The sequence below is a fragment of the Pinus tabuliformis genome, chromosome Q (genome assembly GCF_031772625.1).
Source record: "Pinus tabuliformis cultivar Carrire ecotype Pingquan chromosome Q, CPIR1, whole genome shotgun sequence".
In the NCBI taxonomy this organism is placed as follows: Eukaryota; Viridiplantae; Streptophyta; class Pinopsida; order Pinales; family Pinaceae; genus Pinus; species Pinus tabuliformis.
In genome coordinates this window covers 274026213-274044270 of record NC_142296.1, presented here as the reverse complement: position 1 = coordinate 274044270, position 18058 = coordinate 274026213, and positions in this window count along the sequence as shown.

Here is an 18058-nt window from a genome sequence, read left to right as displayed (position 1 = left end):
GGATATTTTCCCCTGGATCCCAAAACCGGGACTACCAGCTTTATTTTTCATTATGTTCCTTTCAATGTTATAATACATATTTATACATGCCGAAGCATCCAATACCATGGACCAAAAACCATCGCGTCCAATACCATAGACCGAAAAAACCATTGCGTCTAAAAAACATGTGCGAAAATCATGCACAAAACCATAGGTGGGTCCGCACAACCTAACATAGGGTCCAAAACCAAAATTTTCCGGGGCGTTGCCCTAGACCCCATAAAGTGGGCTTATGGGTACCCTTCAAACCCCCTATTAACTATGTGGAAAGGATATAACACAACCCAAAATTCTCCCACTTGTTGTTTTCTTTCCATAGGGGGCCACAAGATAGCTTAGTCATTTTTCTAGCCCTGAAATGCCCATTGTCTCTCTACACCAAGAGAAATTCTCAGAGCTCACAGATTTTGTTAATGCATCTGCAGTATTCTTCAAAGTGTCCACCTTTACCAGCAACGCTTTTTTGTCTTCTATCATATCCCTCACAAAGTGATATTGAACATCAATTTGCTTTGTCTTTGAATGATATGCGGGGTTCTTTGCCAAGAAATTTGCACTTTGGCTGTCACAATCTATCCTTATAGCTTCATGTACTAACCCCATACTTGAACATAATCTTTGCAACCAAACTTCTTCCTTACTTGCATGAGTGGCTACCATGTATTCTACCTATGTAGTTGACAGTGCCACCACAGATTGTTTCTTACTCATCCAACTGACTGCACCTCCAAATAGGTTAAACACATACCCACTTGTAGATCTTATCTAATCCAGATCTCTAGCCCAGTTTGCATCAAAAAGCCATGAATACCCAACACTCTGTCCAATCCTGGTCTTCCTTGGTAGAAAAAACCATAATCACTAGTGCCACACAAATACCTGAAAATCCACTTCACTGTTGTCTAGTGCTCCTTCCTGGTTTTGACATAAACCTACTCAATACTCCCACTGCATGTGCAATGTCTGGTCAGACCATTTCAAACATCAGGCTACCGACTGCACTTGCATATGGAACACGAGACATGTCCTCTTCCTCTTCTTGTGTCTTGGGACATTGTTCAATAGATAACCTCACACCTACAGGAATAGGAACCTTCACCAATTTACTATCTTTCATATTAAACCTCTACAATATTGTCTTGACATACTTCCTCTGGTTTAACCAGAGCTTCCTCTTTGCCCGGTCTCTTTTAATGTCCATGCCCAAAATATAGTTTGTAGCACCAAGATCTTTCATGTCGAATTTGGAGGACAATTGGGTCTTCAAATCCTGGATAACTTCTTTGTCATTTCCAACCAACAACATATCATCTACATACAAGACCAAATAAACAACACAGACAACAATTAATTTAAAATACACACAATGATTTTCTTTGCTTCTGGTAAAGCCAAGTCCCTGTATAAATTTATCAAATTTCTGATACAACATCTTTTGTGATTGTTTTAACCCATATAGAGACTTCTTTAACTTACATACCAGTTCTTTCTTACCCTTCACCACAAAGCCTTCAGGTTGCTTCATGTAGATCTCCTCTTCCAGATCCCTGTGAAGAAATGTTGTCCTCACATCCATCTATTCTACCTCAAAATCAAAAGCAACAACAATAGATAAAAGTAATCTAATAGAAGTTACCTTGGCAACAAGAGAAAAAATATCACCAAAATCAATTCTTGGCACCTGGGAATAACTTTTTGCTACCAACCGAGCTTTATATTTCTCTAGTTTTCCTTCTGCATTTGTCTTCTTTTTGAACACCCATTTGTTGCCAATGGGTTTCCTTCCAGCCAGCAACTCCAACAGATCTGAAGCCTCATTTTTGTGCAAAGATGTCATTTCATCAACCATGGCCACTTTCCAAAGTTTTCCATCCTCTGAATCCACCGCTTCCTTCACAATTTTGGGATCATCATCAGTAACAGACAAAAAAAATTTGAATAGAAAGCAGATGGACTATACCTTTCTGGCTGCCTTATTTCTCGAACTGATCTTCTCACAGCTGGAGTTTGTGGCTCTTCATCTTCTAATTCCTTCTCTACTGTAGAGTCTGATTCTTCCTCCTTTAGCTCAAACTCTATCTTCTCAGGTTCCTTTGGTTGGAATTCATGCTTAATAGCATCTCTCACCTCTCTAAACACCACATCTCGGTTGTACATAACCTTCCTTGTTACTGGGTTCCAAAGCTTATAACCCTTTAGACCATCCTTATACCCAATAAAGATGCAGTTTTCAGATTTACTATCCAACATTGTTCTTTTCTCCTTTGCAACATGTACATATGCATCACATCCAAATACCCTCAGATGTGAAAGAGAGGGTTTCTTTCTAGTCCATACCTCTTGTGGAGTCTTATTCTGCAACAGTGATGAAGGTGACTTGTTGACCAGGTAAAATGCAGTATCCACCGCCTTTGCCCAGAATTCCTTTCCTAACCCGGCACCACTGAGCATGCTTCTTGCCCTTTCCATCAACGTCTTGTTCATTCTTTCTACAACTCCATTTTGCTAAGGTGTATATGGAGTAGTCTTCTCTCGTGCTATACCACACTTCTTGCAGAATTTTTCAAGTTCCTTACTGCAAAACTCTCCACCATTATTTGTCCTCAACACCTTTATCTTCTTCTCTGTCTGGTTTTCCACTAGAGCCTTAAATTCTTTAAACCTATCAAAGACTTCATATTTCTTCTTAAGGAAATATATCCATGTATTCCTTGAGAAGTCATCTATAAATGATACATAGTACACAGACTTACCCAGTGATGGAACCTTCACAGGTCCAAACACATCACTGTGCACAAGCTCTAATATATGTTTCGTCCTCTTACAACCAGAGGGGAAACTCACCCGATTCTGCTTCCTGTATACACAATTTTCATAGAAATCAAAATACAGAGAGCTATTACTCATCCCTTCTACTATACCTTTACCATGAAGTATTCGAAGGCCCTTCTCTCCAATATGTCCAAGCCTTTAATGCCACAACATGGTCTTTTCTCCAAAGACCACTAGTTTTTCTGCTCCACTTTCAGGAACCACGGGACTGTTGCAGCCATCAACAACAGTGCTACCTTGCAGCTTGTACAGAGTTCCAATCCGAACTCCCTACATCAATACCAGTGCTCCCTGACCCATCTTGTAGGCATCCTTCTCGAACACTATTTTCACACCTGCATCATCCAGCTTACTAACAGAAATCAAATTTCTGGCTAATGCAGGAATATGCAGAACACCCAGAAGTGTTCTAACCCTTCCACCTTGCAACTTCAACTTTAATTTTCCACGACCAATGATTCTAGCCTTCCTGTCATCCCCCAAGAAGACATCAGCACCATCATATTTCTCATACTCATAGAACCACTCTCTATGGGGAGTGAAGTGAAAAGATGCACCTGAGTCAATCAACCATGCCTCATGATCTACATGTGTACTTGAGGAATCCAAGTACACATCCCCACCTTCATTTGAGGTGGTTTTCGCCTCTATAGAAGGAGCCTCATCAAATCCCTTTCCTTTGTCAGGAGCTTTAGATTTACAGTCCCTTTTGAAGTGGCCTTCCTTTCTGCATTTCCAGCACACCACCTTTACAGGTTTTCTTGAAGATTTAGATCTCCCTCTAGATTTAGATCTCCCACTCGATGACTTATTTTTGTTTCTGTTCTGGGACCATCCTCATATAGACATGGCATCACCATTTTGGCTCTCCATATTTTTCCGTCTCATCTCCTCCATCAGCAAGGCTGAGACTATTTCATCAAACTGCAAGGTAGTTGCATTGATACCTAATCCAATAACCAAACTATCCCATGAATCTAGTAGAGAACACAACAAACTGATGCACTTATCTTCATCCGAAATTTTAATATCAACAAATGCTAACTGACTTACCACAGTATTAAATGCATTCAAATTCTCTGTCACCGAGTCTCCATCTTTCATCCTTAGGTTATATAGCTTTTTCCATGGGAACAGTTTAATCACCAAAGAATTAGATTGGTACAAATTCCCTAACTTGTCCCATAAAGCCTCTGTTGTAGCTTCCCCTGATACATTCAGTAATACCGAATTTGAGACAAACAATCATAATGTGCTCTTTGCCTTCCGATCCAACTTCTTCCATTCTTCATCGGACACTCCCATTGGTTTAGTACTCGGATCTACTGTGATCCACTAATCTTTATCCACCAACAGATCCTCTATCTTGAGTTTCCACAACTCAAAACTTTGACCATTAAATTTCTTGATCTATATCTTTCCACTACTCACCATCTTCTTTCACCACTAGAATCGATCTCACAGATCTCCCACTGAACAGGGTCTACCACAGGCCCGAGCGAAACCCCTCAGCAACAAAGGCGTCCCCTTGAAGCCAAATCTTCTCTGATACCAAATGTAGGTTTTAACTCTGTACAAAAATTACCTGTATATGAATTCTAAAACACAGAAAATAAATAATGCGAGAGCAGAACACATAAAACACATATACACAGATATTTTCCCCTGGATCCCAAAACTAGGACTACCAGCTTGATTTTTCATTATGTTCCTTTCAATGTTATAATACACATTTATACATGCCGAAGCATCCAATACCATGGACCGAAAACCATCGCGTCCAATACCATCGACGGAAAAAACCATCGCATCCAATACCATGGACCTAAAACCATCGCGTCCAATACCATGGACCGAAAAAACCATCGTGTCCAATACCATGGACCAAAAACGATCGCATCCAAAAAACATGTGTGAAAATCATGCACAAAACCATAGGTGGGTCCGCCCAACCTAACATAGGGTCCAAAACCAAAATTTTCCAGGGCGCTGCCCCGAACCCCATAAAGTGGGGTTACGGGTGCCCTTCAAACCCCCTGTTAACTAGGTGGAAAGAATATAACACAACCCAACAATAATATGCCTCATTTGATTTCCTTGTTCTGTTAAGTTCCATATTCATGTCAATGGGTTTATACAGGGAACCACTTGTGAAACAGGTGGAATCTTCACTCGTTGTCCCTAATGAATCAAGGGTAATAATTAACATCAATGTGTTCTCAATAAAACCATATATAAAATATAGAGAATTTATTCACTTAATTCCCCTATATAATTAAGGCCCATTGGTTTTTATTATTTACGAACAACAAAATACTAAAATGTATTCATAATAGTTTTAACATACTCGCAACCTCATTAATAATTTCTATGCCTTGATGGATTTGGATACACATGTTTATAAAACATCTTTTGGGACTTAATTTGAGGGGTTATTTGTCTTAGCTCATCTTGCTCTTTCTTTGTTCCTTTCCTAGTAACCACATTCAAGTTCTTGGAATTTAGTTCCTCATGTTTTGGTACACTTTGTATGATAGTGGGATTCCCTCTATTAATTATATTTTCTAGCATTATTACATAGACTTTTAGGAAGTGGTTTCCCACTCCACACTTTGCACAAAATTTCAAATGACAATAAAAACCATAAAAAACCATCCCTCAACCAAAAATTCAATTATTAGTTCAAAATGATCTAATCGTTCCCTTAAAATTTTCTATTTATATCTACAAATTTCTTCTTGTATTTCATTCAACATATGAAATTTAATTGAATGGGGGTCATTTATCCATGCTTGTAACTTATTTGATTCCACTTGCCCCAAACAAATCAATAAATTTTCTAAGTTATCTTCTAAATCCTCAAACTCCCTAAACACTATGACGCTTCCAAAATTCCTCGAACTCCCCCCCACTCTCAAACCAGGATTCCTTGAAGGCCCATCTTAGTTCCACTTATATTATCCCCCTTATGCATAACATTCTCAGTCATCCCTTAACCTATGAATGCAATATTTCATGTTTTTTCCTTGAGAGGCCTTGGTCTTCTACAATTTTGAAACCCCCCAACTTAAAAGCTCGCTTCCTCTAACCTGAAGAGTTATACCCCATTGTAGCTCATTGTTATGAAACCAACTCACAAAAATATAGAAAAGAGAGATCAACACCTTAGAATTCAGCCTCTTCGAGGGGGAAACCTCCTTTACATTACACAAATGAGCAATTATTGGATGATACAAATGAAAAGACCTCCTTTCTATATATAGGAGTCTAAGGGGTCATAACATAATCAGAGCCGACATAACAATAATAATTTAAGGGCACAATAATAACAATAGTGGGCTTCTATGTGGCACAATAGTAAAAATATGGGCACTACATGGGTACATTAATATAATAAGTGGGTTGTACTAATAATAATAAGGGGTTACACTAGTAGTATAGGGGCCTAACACTCATGGTTCTCCTTATTTTTTCTCTCCCTTACCAAAAACCACCTCCATGTCACATTTTTCCTATCCTTGATGCCTTGTCTCCTTTTTTGAGTTATGTCCCACTCCTTTGGATCATCCCCAAGTCTAACTAAATTGGGAAGTAGAGGCTCCCACTCAAATTTCACCCCCACATCACCATCACACTCATTTGTTTTAGTTAACATCATTATAACTATGCATTTCGATGACTAGGATTCTAGGTCAATTGAACAACTTAATCTCTCATGGCTTATTCCTCCTTGGATCCAACCTCTAATCTCATTCCTCTAGCTCCTCACACAATCCATTCCAACCTCCTCTAATGCATGTGTGTAGCTCATACTCCACGTTTTCCAGCTAGACCCCTGGGTGAAACTCTTACTCCATCTCCACCACCTTAACCCTCATGTGCAACTTCTACTCCACCTCCACTACCCTGATACCAAAGTGAAACACATGAAACTCTTGGTCCACCTCCATCCCCTTACACCCTTCTTTCTTGAAAATCCTCCCCTTTGAACTTACCCTTTCCCACTCAAATCATGGATCCTTTTCTGAAAACCTCCCTCCACCCCCTCCCCTCCCTCATACACCTATGAATTGTTTCCCTTCATAATGTGTTGATCCTTATTTTCCTGTGAAATACAATCCATTTCGAATCACTTACCCCTCTTCCACCCCTCCTGAAAATACTTTTTCCTCTTTCGTTCCCATCCATAAAATAGTTTAACCTCTCTTGGAATGTATCCATTTAAAATATGATCTTACCCTAGTTGTACTTCCCAAACATTCAAGGAAATCAATCATATTTAAACCAGCTCCAACCCTTTTGTGTGAAAGTATTTCTCGCCTTCCTATAATAGTCAATATTTCTTGTACTGAGCTTGAAACATAAACCTCAAGCCTTCTTGAAAAAGGATTCAATTTTCCTCTAACTCCCCAACACATTCCCTTTGAGGGCATTTTATGTGCCATTGAATTCATAGCTCTCCACCTCCCCTTGCATGAAGTCGAAGAAATATGCCAAGAAGTTGGAAGAATTCTATGTTGTTCCACTCCTCCAAAACCAAACCTATAAAGGGAAGAATCATAGCTATTTAGAAACTTAATAACAAAACCAACATCATTCTGTTTAAAGTTGATAAGGGAAATTCCAATGTGGTCATGAATTCAACTGACTACAATGTCAAAATGATGGACCTCCTCTTCACCTCTTATTATAAACTACATTCTAGAAACCCCATGTCAGGTCCCTATAATATTAGTGATTCCCCCATTACTAATGTCATTGTATCCCTTATTGTTATTGTTGTGCCCCTATTGTCCCCATATTGTTATTATTGTGCCCCATAGAATCCGTCTATTGTTATTTTTGTTCCTTTATATTATTATTGTTAGGTCAGCTTGGTTATATTATGACCCCTTAGACTCCTATATATAGAAAGGAGGTTTTGTCATTTGAATCATCAGAGAATTGTTCATTTGTGTAATGTAAAGGAAGTTTCACCATCAAAGAGGCTTATTTCTAAGGCATTCATATATCTTTTCTATCTTTTTGTGAGCTAGTTTCATAACATTTGGTATCAGAGCTTTGGATTCTAGGATTTCGCTACTCCAAACAGGTCATCATGGAATTTTCGTTATAAATTTTTTTTATGCAACATTTTAGAAGCTAAAAAAAACACATTTGAGAAGAAATTGCATTGAAGCTCCGGTCTGAATTTCATATTTTTTCTTGCTATATTTTTGGAGATATGATCTGAGGAAGTTAGGGTTTTTGCAAGCTCCAAAATTTCATCTAAAACAGGTCACCGTGGAATTTTCACTATAACTATTTCGCTACGAAGTTTCAGAAGCTAACAAAAAAACTCATTTGAACATAAATAGTTCTGAATCTCGGCTCCAAATTTCAGATCCTGTCTCGCTATTTTAGGAGATATAATCTGAGGAATTTAGGTTTTTTGTAGACACCCGAATTACATTCCAAACATGTCATCTTGGGAAAATCGTCATAACTTTCGCTTTGAGAATTAGATTAAATTTTCATAAGAAGTTACAAAAAGAGGATGGATCGTATTTTTCTTGTGTATCATTTTTAGAACCTAAGGTTGAAACAATGAGTTGTGGCATGTCGTACAAGTTCACTCTACTGAGCCAGTCTATACTCAGGTCATCGTGGGAGATTTGGCATAACTCTTCATTGGAGAATCCAACCTTAATCAGATTTACGCGGTTAGAAATATTGCTTAGAGGGTTACCATAGGAAACAATTTTACACCTGGAAGATCCAAAATTATAGAGATACATCAGATTCAATATCGAGCTCCTACAAAGTGAAAAGAGGTGTGTAGTTTTTTTTAAATGTTTGCATAAGCTTGGTTTGAAAAATTATAAAGGAATTCAAAGGGCATAGTGAAGCATTATTATCGGTAATTGATGCCCCGAAGAAAGAAAATGGAAACACCTAGTAAGCAACCTGAAAAGCTCTAGCATGACTCATGAAGAAGAGGAAGAAATGCAACATGATATATTAAAATTACGAGACCAAGTGCAACAAATTTCACTCGCACAAGAAGTAACAGAAAATAAGATGGATGGTTTAAATAAAGACGCAAAAGTTAAGATGGATGGTTTAAAGAAAGGCATAGATGCTAATATGGATGGTTTAAAGAAAGGTGTAGAAGATAAGATGAATGACGTGGAAGCTAAGATGGACAACGTGGAAGCTAATATGGATGGAGCGGAAGCTAAGATGGATGGCATGGAAGCTAAGATGGATGGTGTGGAAGCTAAGATGGATGATTTAAGTAAAGGCATGGAAGATTTTCAGACAAATTTGAAGACATATTTGACAAATTTTCTACAATAAATGCTTACTAATGGTGAAAGGGTAGAAAGGGAACTCATGATGAGAACAAAATAAATGTTAATCATTATTTCATAGACTCTAATATTGGACTGAAGAACCACCATGTTCCAAAGATCAATATGAGGAATTTTGATGGCAAGGATCCCAGAACATGGATACTACAGATGGAGCAATTTCAATCTCCATAATGTGCAAAGCACACAAAAGGTGCGCATTGCAACTTTATATTTGTAACGAAATCAGTTTGTATGGTATTGATGGTTTTGCTCTCGTAAACAAATTGTCACTTGAGCTATTTTAAAAATGAAATGATAGCACATTATGAGGATACAAAAAGCAACACTTTTTTTAGCCAATTGATAAATCTCAAACAAAAGGGTTCAATGATGGAGCACATTGAGGACTTCAAAAAATTGAATATATGGGTAAAAGATATTCTAGAGGAGCATAGAATTGGTGTGTTCATAGGGACTTTAAAGGATAACATCTAACATGAGTTTTGCCTTTGGGAACCAGATTCATTGGAGTAGGCATTCGGGTTGGCAAGAAAAATGGAAAGCAAAATTATGGCAACAAGGAAGCCTACCACTCACAATCATAAAGATGGAAGTGTTACTGCCCCTAGCCATCCATAACCTACAAGGTTGACACCACAAAAATTGGAAGAAAAAAGAGAAAAAGGGCTTTAATACAGTTGTGATAGCAAATACACTAAAGGTCATAAGTGTGCAGAGAAGAAATTATTTTACATAGATTGTGAAGAGGAGGAAGAAAAGGACCAAGAAATGTCAAAAGAAGAAGATATACACCAGGAACAAACCCTGGAAAAAGAAGAGATTAATCCGACCATATCTTGTAATGCATTGGCTAAAATTACCACTCCTCAAACTATCAAGATAGAAGGGCATATGAAGAAGAAAAAGGTAATAATGTTGATTGATTTGAGAAGTACCCATAATTTTATTCATTGTAAGATAGCCAAGGAATTGAATTGCTTCCTATATCTAGCACTAGAGTGTCAAGTGACTGGTTAGCTACTCTGGAAGTGGTAGGTGCATACTATAGTTGAGGATGTCGTGAATGAAAAATGAACAAAGGGTGGCGAAGGCTTCAACTGAGCTGTCTTTTAACTGTTGGCGTGATCCGTGGTGAGGAGATGAGGTGGACGGATGGGTACGTTATCCCCATTCAGACCGTTGGTCCTATGTCACGGTCATAATTTTTCTGCATGTCGTTTGACTGTCATCACCTCCCTTACTCCCGTCATCCGCCGCCACCACTACCAGTCCCGAATGTTTTCTCCTGAATGGGCATACCACACGTGCTGGCTATGTATCTAATCGGCAGTTTTGAATTTGATGAGGCTCGTTTGAATTCCATGACGATGTGTAACTGAACGAGGGTAGCCAGTTAATTTTCCACGTATTCCAGTCAATCATAACCATTCCCATATCCATGCAGCCTTGAAATATGATTCATGCAACCGAGGAATAGGTTTAGGCACTTACCTGCTCAGTTGCAGTCGTGTTATGCATATTTCGGATTTTGGAACCCATTTCTTCACTGTTGTTGTTGTTTGCGCTCTGCATGCTCGGCCTCGAGCTTTTGCTGATGATCTCATGTTCAAACAGAGCTCCTTGCATGATTCATATACCCTACTTTGCTAACCCTGTCTCTGGAGTATGCCTTTCAGAGGGATCAGCTGCTACAGGAATCCTGTAGGATTTCCTATAGCTGCTTCTCCTTCTGAAATTCAAGCTAATATCTGAGTAGGGCTACAACTGCTGAAGAATGTCTCGGCTGAAAAGGAACCATAGATGGAAGGTATGAGGTGGGGGTGAGTGAAAAGGTTGCTTCTTTATTTGTCATTAAAATTTTTTGTTTGTAGCATGAAGGAAACAAAATTTCTGTGTGTGACTATGCAAGGACATAAAAACGAGTGCAATGAAGGTGTATAGAGATGGAAAGGTGACATAGGGTGATGGATGGTGGCAAGGAGGTTCTGAGGTCTCATAGATCGATTTCCAATATTCGGGTCCTCTTCTGAGATTGATTTTGGCTTTTCTATAGTTTCTACAGGATCGTCCTGTAGAAGATACAGAGTTTCCTGTAGCATGTGAAATTTCAGACCAAATGAGACCAAATCTTGGGAAAGGGTAACGGCGATGGAAGAATGGACTGTGAGGGATGCATGCAGCCTGGTCATGCCCTTTTTCTTTGTCTTGTGCGATCCTCCTAAAACCTGCAATGACCTTCCTGCAACCTGCAATTTATTCAAAAGAAATTAGGTTTTTTTTTTCTTTTTCTTTTTTCTGAGACAGATGGGGTGCCTCTAGGAGGTTTTCACCCTCACTGTCTACCTTGGGCGCCTCTAAGAGGTTTTCACCCAGGGATATTTTATTCCTTTTTTCTTTTTTTCTATGTTTTTTTTTTATGTTTTTTTTCTTTTTCTGTTTTGCTCATGGTGTAGGTGGAGTGGAGACAGGGACCTGCTCCACTACCAATACTGATTTACCAAGAGTCTCAATGAAATCTTGCTTGGAAAGGGGCTTCCTGTAGATCTTCAATCTATGCCCATTGACGAGCATGGGGATGGCTTTGGCATCAATGGTCCGAATAAGGACTGAACCATTTTCATTACATGTTTCCACTGTAAATGGTCCCAACCATCTTGTCCTCAGCTTGCCCTTGAAATCCTTGTATCTTGAATCATACAGCAATGCCCAATCTCTTGGCTGAAATTTCTTTTCTTTGAGGTGTCGGTCATGCCATATCTTTCTTTGAAGTTGGACTACCTCTGAGTGGAGAAGGGCCTGCATTCTCTGTTCATCTAATCCATTCAGCTGAAGCAATCTTTCCTGTTGTACATGGTTGAGATCTAGGTCCAGCTGAGCTACCATACTCAATGTGTTATATTCAAATTCTATGGATAGCAAACCCTTCTTCCCAGAGACCAGCTCATAGGGTGTGAAACCTGTTGTAGTTTTCCAGGTAGTGTTATAGGCTAAGGTGGCCTCAACCAAGAGATATGCCCAATATTTTCTATTGCTGCTCACTACCTTAGTCAAAATCACTTCCAAGGCTCTATTAATAACTTCCACCTGTCCATTTACTTGTGGATGATAATGGGTGGAAGTTTTGTGCTTAATCTTGTGATGAATGAGCAGGTGTTCAATCAAGTTAGAAGTAAATTGACTTCCTTGATCTGTGACTAACTCTCTTGGGTAGCCAAACTTGTAGAAGATATTTTACCTCAAAAACTCAGCTACTTTTTCTTCTGTTTTTGCTTTGATTGCCTTTGTTTCCACCCACTTTGTTAGGTAATCCATGCACACAATGATGTAGGACTTCTATTTTGAAGGAGGGTTGATAGGACCCACAAAGTCCATGCCCCACTTCTCAAATGGCTCGAAATTCACTTGGGGCTGCAAGGGCATCTCATCCTTTGGAGTAGGTTTCCCCATCCTTTAACATCGGTCACATTGGCTGATGTATCTCCTGACATCTTGATGAAGAGTGGGCCAATAGTACCCTGCCTACAGAATTTTGAAGGCGGTTCTCTTTGCTGTAAAGTGGCCCCCACAGGGCCCATCATGACAGGCTAGGAGGATGTCAAAAACTTCCTCCTCCCTCACACATCGCCTCAAAATATGATCTAGGCCAAGTTTAAAAATATTGCCCCCAATCCAAGTGAATGCAGCACTTTTCCTCACGATCTTGCTCTTCTCTTTTGAGGACAGGTATGGCGGAAACTGTGCTGAAACCAAATAATTTGCTATATCATCAAACCATGGAAAGAGTACTGAAATAGAAAATATGTGTTCATATGCCATTTGATCATCCACCATATGTTCTTCACCTGTAGGCAAATCTAATCTAGATAGAAAATCAACAACAACATTTTCGTTACCTGGCTTATCAACAATGGTCAAATCAAATTGCTGCAATAAAAGTAACCATCTAATGATACGAGCATTGACATTAGGTTTATTCATCAAATACCTAATTGCAACATGATTAGTATGCACGAATGTTTCATAGCCAGTGATGTAGTGTTTGAACTTGTTTAGGGAATGGACTGCAGCCAGGAGCTCTTTTTCGGATATAGTGTAGTTTAACTCTGCCTTGGACAGGTTTTTACTGACAAAATATATGGCATATAGTAGCTTCTCTTCAACTTGTCCTAAGGCAACTCCTATAGCTTTGTTTGAGGCATCTGTGTGAATGTGGAAAGGTAGGGCCTAGTTTGGACCTCTCAAAATTGGCGTAGTTATCAGCTTACCTTTCAAAGCATCCAGAGCCTCTTGACAGTTTTCAGTCCATATGAACTTAACATCTTTTCCCAAAAGACCAAACAATGGTGAGGCCAGCTTACTGAAATCTTTAATGAATCTTCTATAATATCTTACTAATCCTATAAAACTCCGAACATCTCTTACCTTTTGAGGAGGCGGGACCCTTTGGATGATAGAAATCTTGTTGGGATCCACCTGTAAACCTTCCTGAGAAATTGTATGACCTAGCACGGTCCCTTCAGTCATTAGGAATTCACATTTATCAAGACTGAGGGACAGGTTCATTTCAATACACTTGGCTAAAACTTTCGTCAAGTTAGTTAGAGCTTCTTAGAAGTTAGAACCATAAGGGGTAAAGTCATCCATATAGATTTCCACTGAATCATGAACCAACTTAGCGAATATGCTTAGTACAGCTCTCTTGAAAGTGGTAGGAGCATTGCACAACCCAAAGGGAAGGACCCAGTGGGAAAAGGTACCTCATGGACAAGTGAAAGTGGTCTTATATTGGTCTTCCGGGCTGATTTGGATCTGATTGTACCTGCTAAACCCATCTAGGAAGGAAAAGAACTTCTTCCCTACCAGGCTATGCAACACTTTATCTATGAAAGGAAAAGGGAAATGGTCCTTCTTGGTGGCTTTGTTAAGTTCTCAATAATCTACATAGATTCTCCACTTCCCGTTTTTCTTGGACACAAGCACCAAAGGAGAAACCCATTCACTATCGGAGATGGGGTAGATGAATCCTGCATCCAACAATTTTTCCAGTTCTTCTTTAACAATGTCCTTAAGGGCTGGGTTCATCCTCCTTTGAGGTTGCTTGACTGGTTTACAATCTTCTTTAATGTAAATGTGATGAGTATAGACTGAAGGGTGGACTCCTTTCATCTCCTTATAGCTCCAAGCAAAAGCATCCAAATGGTTGTTCAATAAGCTACACAGCTCTTTCTCCTAAGAGGTGGATAGGGATGAGTTGATCTTCAAGGTTCTTTCAGGGCTAAATTCCACATTCTTAACTCATAGAGAGGTTGGATTAGCCACACAGAGATCAACTGAAGCATTGGCTTGGGTTTCTTCCACCAACTCTTCTAATGGCAACACACTGGGGGGTGGATTTTGAATCAAATTCTCAATAATATCATCTTTGGTTTAAGGACCTTCCCTGGTGGCTTCTACTGTGCATAATGGTGTGGAGTAGACTTCATCCTCATCTTCCTCCTCCAAACAGAGAGGTAATTCATGTTCTAGCAGAGGTTGGGCAGGAGGATATAGGACTAGCTGTTTGGACATATGCCCATTCTTGATGGTCATGTTCCCAACTCGAAAACTAGCGTAAGCATCTTCAATAGCTAACCAAGGCCTTCCCAAGATGAGGGGATACCTAGTGAGCTTTGCTTTTGGCTAAAGAACCAAGAAGTTAGCAGGGTACTCCCAGGAATCAATGGAGACCATGACATCTTCCACAATCCCCTCAGGAATCACAGTGGAGCAGTCTACCAGCTGCAGTACTATTGAGGTATTTCTTAGGGAACTCTGAAGGTTGAGTTTAAGCATAGTGTCCCTGGTCATTACGTTAATGGCAACTCCTAGATCAATCAAGGTGTGGGGGATTATGGTGCCATTGATGTGGACATCGACTACAGGACTCCCAAGGTCCAGAGATTTTGGACAGATTACCTATCCCAATATCAGGTCAGACAGTTTTCCTATGACATTGATAGTTAGGGAATCTCTCTTGCACCTGCTTGGGTGCCTGAAACACTTCTCTTTGATCAACTTATTGTATATTGGTACATCTTCTATGGCCTGGAGAAGTGGTATTTTCACACGTAACTGTTTAAGTTCTCCCAAAAGTTCAGTTTCTTCTGGGGTTGGTTGTGTGGTTCCAGTTAGTCTCTTAGGAAAGGGTGGAATGGATTTGGGTTCACTTCCTTGTTTCTCTTCTTCATCCTCCTTAGGACGAGGTTGGCTATTTGGGAGGACCTTCCTAGATCGTAGGTTGATCTCCTGAATCTCCACAGCATAGATAGGGCATGTTGTTTCACCAGTATATACCTACTGGGCCTGTATGTTGTTGGGGTTCGGGTTCGGTTGAGTAGGTATCTGGGGTTGTCTTGGAGGAGTAGGAGGTAATGGTTGTGGTTGAGTAGGTAGTGGAGACAAAAGAGCGGGAGGAGAGTTGTATTGGGGCCTCCACCCTTGATGAGGTGCATTCCACTGAGGTTGTGGCTGAGCGTGAGAATGAAACGAGTGAGCAGTTGGTTGAGTATGGTATTGAGATGGATACAACCAAGGAGGGGGTGTGGACCAGGAAGAATGAGAAAGGGGACCCCAAGAAGGCATGGAAGTGGCTTGATTGCAGTTGTAATAAGTCTGGGATGTCCCTTGCATTCCCTGCTGGTAAGATCTGGGTCCATGTGGCCTCCTTTGGTTCATGAAGTAGAGTAGTTCAGTGGCTCCTTCAGCTCCTTGGTACATAGCTTTAAATCCGGGCAAGGAAGTGCACTGATTTGTAGGATGGTCTTCTTCATAGGCAAAACACACTTCTACAGAGTGCAATGGACATTCGTTCCTAGGATGATTTCTGGTGCACCTGGGACAAAAGATGGCCAAAGCCCTTTCGGCTTCCTCTTGCTTCTTTTGGATTCGCAAGGTATCCATTTGCATGGCAATAGTTTGTCTCATCTCGCTTTTGAAATCTTCCATCTGATTTGCAAACTTGTTTTTAAGGAATGAACTAGATAAGGGGGTACTAGCTAAGATTTTACTTCCCCTACCTCTCTTTCTGGCTACCCTAGAATGGTTTCTAAACACAGTCTTTATGTCATAATAAGGTAGCTAGTAGATGTCTCCCCGGCCAGCAAATGGAGGGTATCTAGAAGGTCTTCAGGGACTCCTCTCAGCAGAACCAACTTCAGAGATTCGGGTTCAAGTGTGCACCTGGCTCTTTTATAACTGAGTTGGAACCTCTATTCATAGTATTCTAAAGATTCATCACTTCCCATGGTCATTCGAAAGATTTCTTCTTTTGTATCCTTTGACCTACAGTAGTCCCGGTATTTGTTGTTAAAGGCTTGCTGCATCTTAGCCCAAGTTTTGATACTGTTTCTAGGTAGCCCCATGAACCAGCATAGTGCTGCATCCTTGAGGGTAGAGGGAAAGAGTTTCAACTTTTTCTCGTCTTCTGCATAGTCATAAGTTTAGCAAAGGACAACAAACTCAAACAAGAAGGTATCAGGGTCTTCAACAGTCAATCCATGGAAGTGAGGTAAGGCTGAGGGACTTATGTTTTACATTTTTGTGTCCCCATTGGTCTCTCGGATGGGAAAGGCACCTTCTACTCTCTCCTCATTTCCTCTACCATTTCTATTTTCAGCCATGGTCTCAGGAGGAATGGTTTCTTACTCTTCTTTTGTTATAGGATCTTCTCATATCTCTGAAGGTTCACCTATAGTTCTTCTTGATCACTGCCACCAAAGAAGAGAGAAGGGTGACTTAGTGATGTAGTGGGGGTGTTGGGTAGGAATTTTCCTGAATTGTCTCTATTCCTACGAGGCATGAAAGGAAATCTCTTTTTCTTGGGTGATTTTTGTTTCTTTTATCTGCTTGTACCTACAAAAACAAATCTAGATTGAACTGCAACTAACTAAAATCTATCTTGATGAAATAAAAATGCAGGATTGAAATGAAAGTAGGAAAGGACTAATCTATGTTGCTGAAATAAGATTGTAGAATTGAAATGAAAGAAGGAAATGCTAATGTACGCTTGCTGAAATGAAATTGCAAAATTGAAATGAAAGCAGGAAATGCTAATCTATGCTTGCTAAAATGAAAGTGTGGAATTGAAATGAAAGCAGGAAATGGTCTAATCTATTTTTGCAGAATTGAAATTGCGGAATTGAAATGAAGCAACTACTCTACTCTTGCTAAAATAAACTACTTTAGCAGAAGGTTGTAGTAGAAAATAGAAGAAAAGAAAAAATCACAAAATACTCTGACGCTTCCCCGGCAACGGTTCGAAAAATATGGTGAGTTCTAGTATTGCAGCAATGATGTTGCAACTCCTCGGACTCCCTACTTTACTTTTATCAACTCGGTAGTCCGTAACAAACTTGGAAGCGACGGTGCTATATTCACAAGTACTAGCTCTTACTGCAGGCTCTCACTTGATTAGCTGGCACAAGTTCGCTAGGAGCTTAAGCCAACTTCTATGAGTTCTTAGAAGAAGCTTTTAACTGTGATGGATGAAAGTTAACTCAAAAGAGGCTAGTCTACTTGCAGAAATAAGATGAAAGCTGAAAGGAAACACAAACCCTAGCAAACACTAGTTTTACCGACTAACCCTAGTACTTGTGCAAGAAAAGAGATGTAAACTACTGAACTGGATGCCATTGAATCTTTAAAAGGTAAAATGCATGTTTTTAAGCTACTTCTGAAAGGAAATATGGAAAAATCATATTTTTGTATTTTTGAGCAATTTTATACATAATTATTATGCATGTGTTTTAACTATTTGTCACTGTGCAGATTTTTAGAGGTGAAAGGAAATG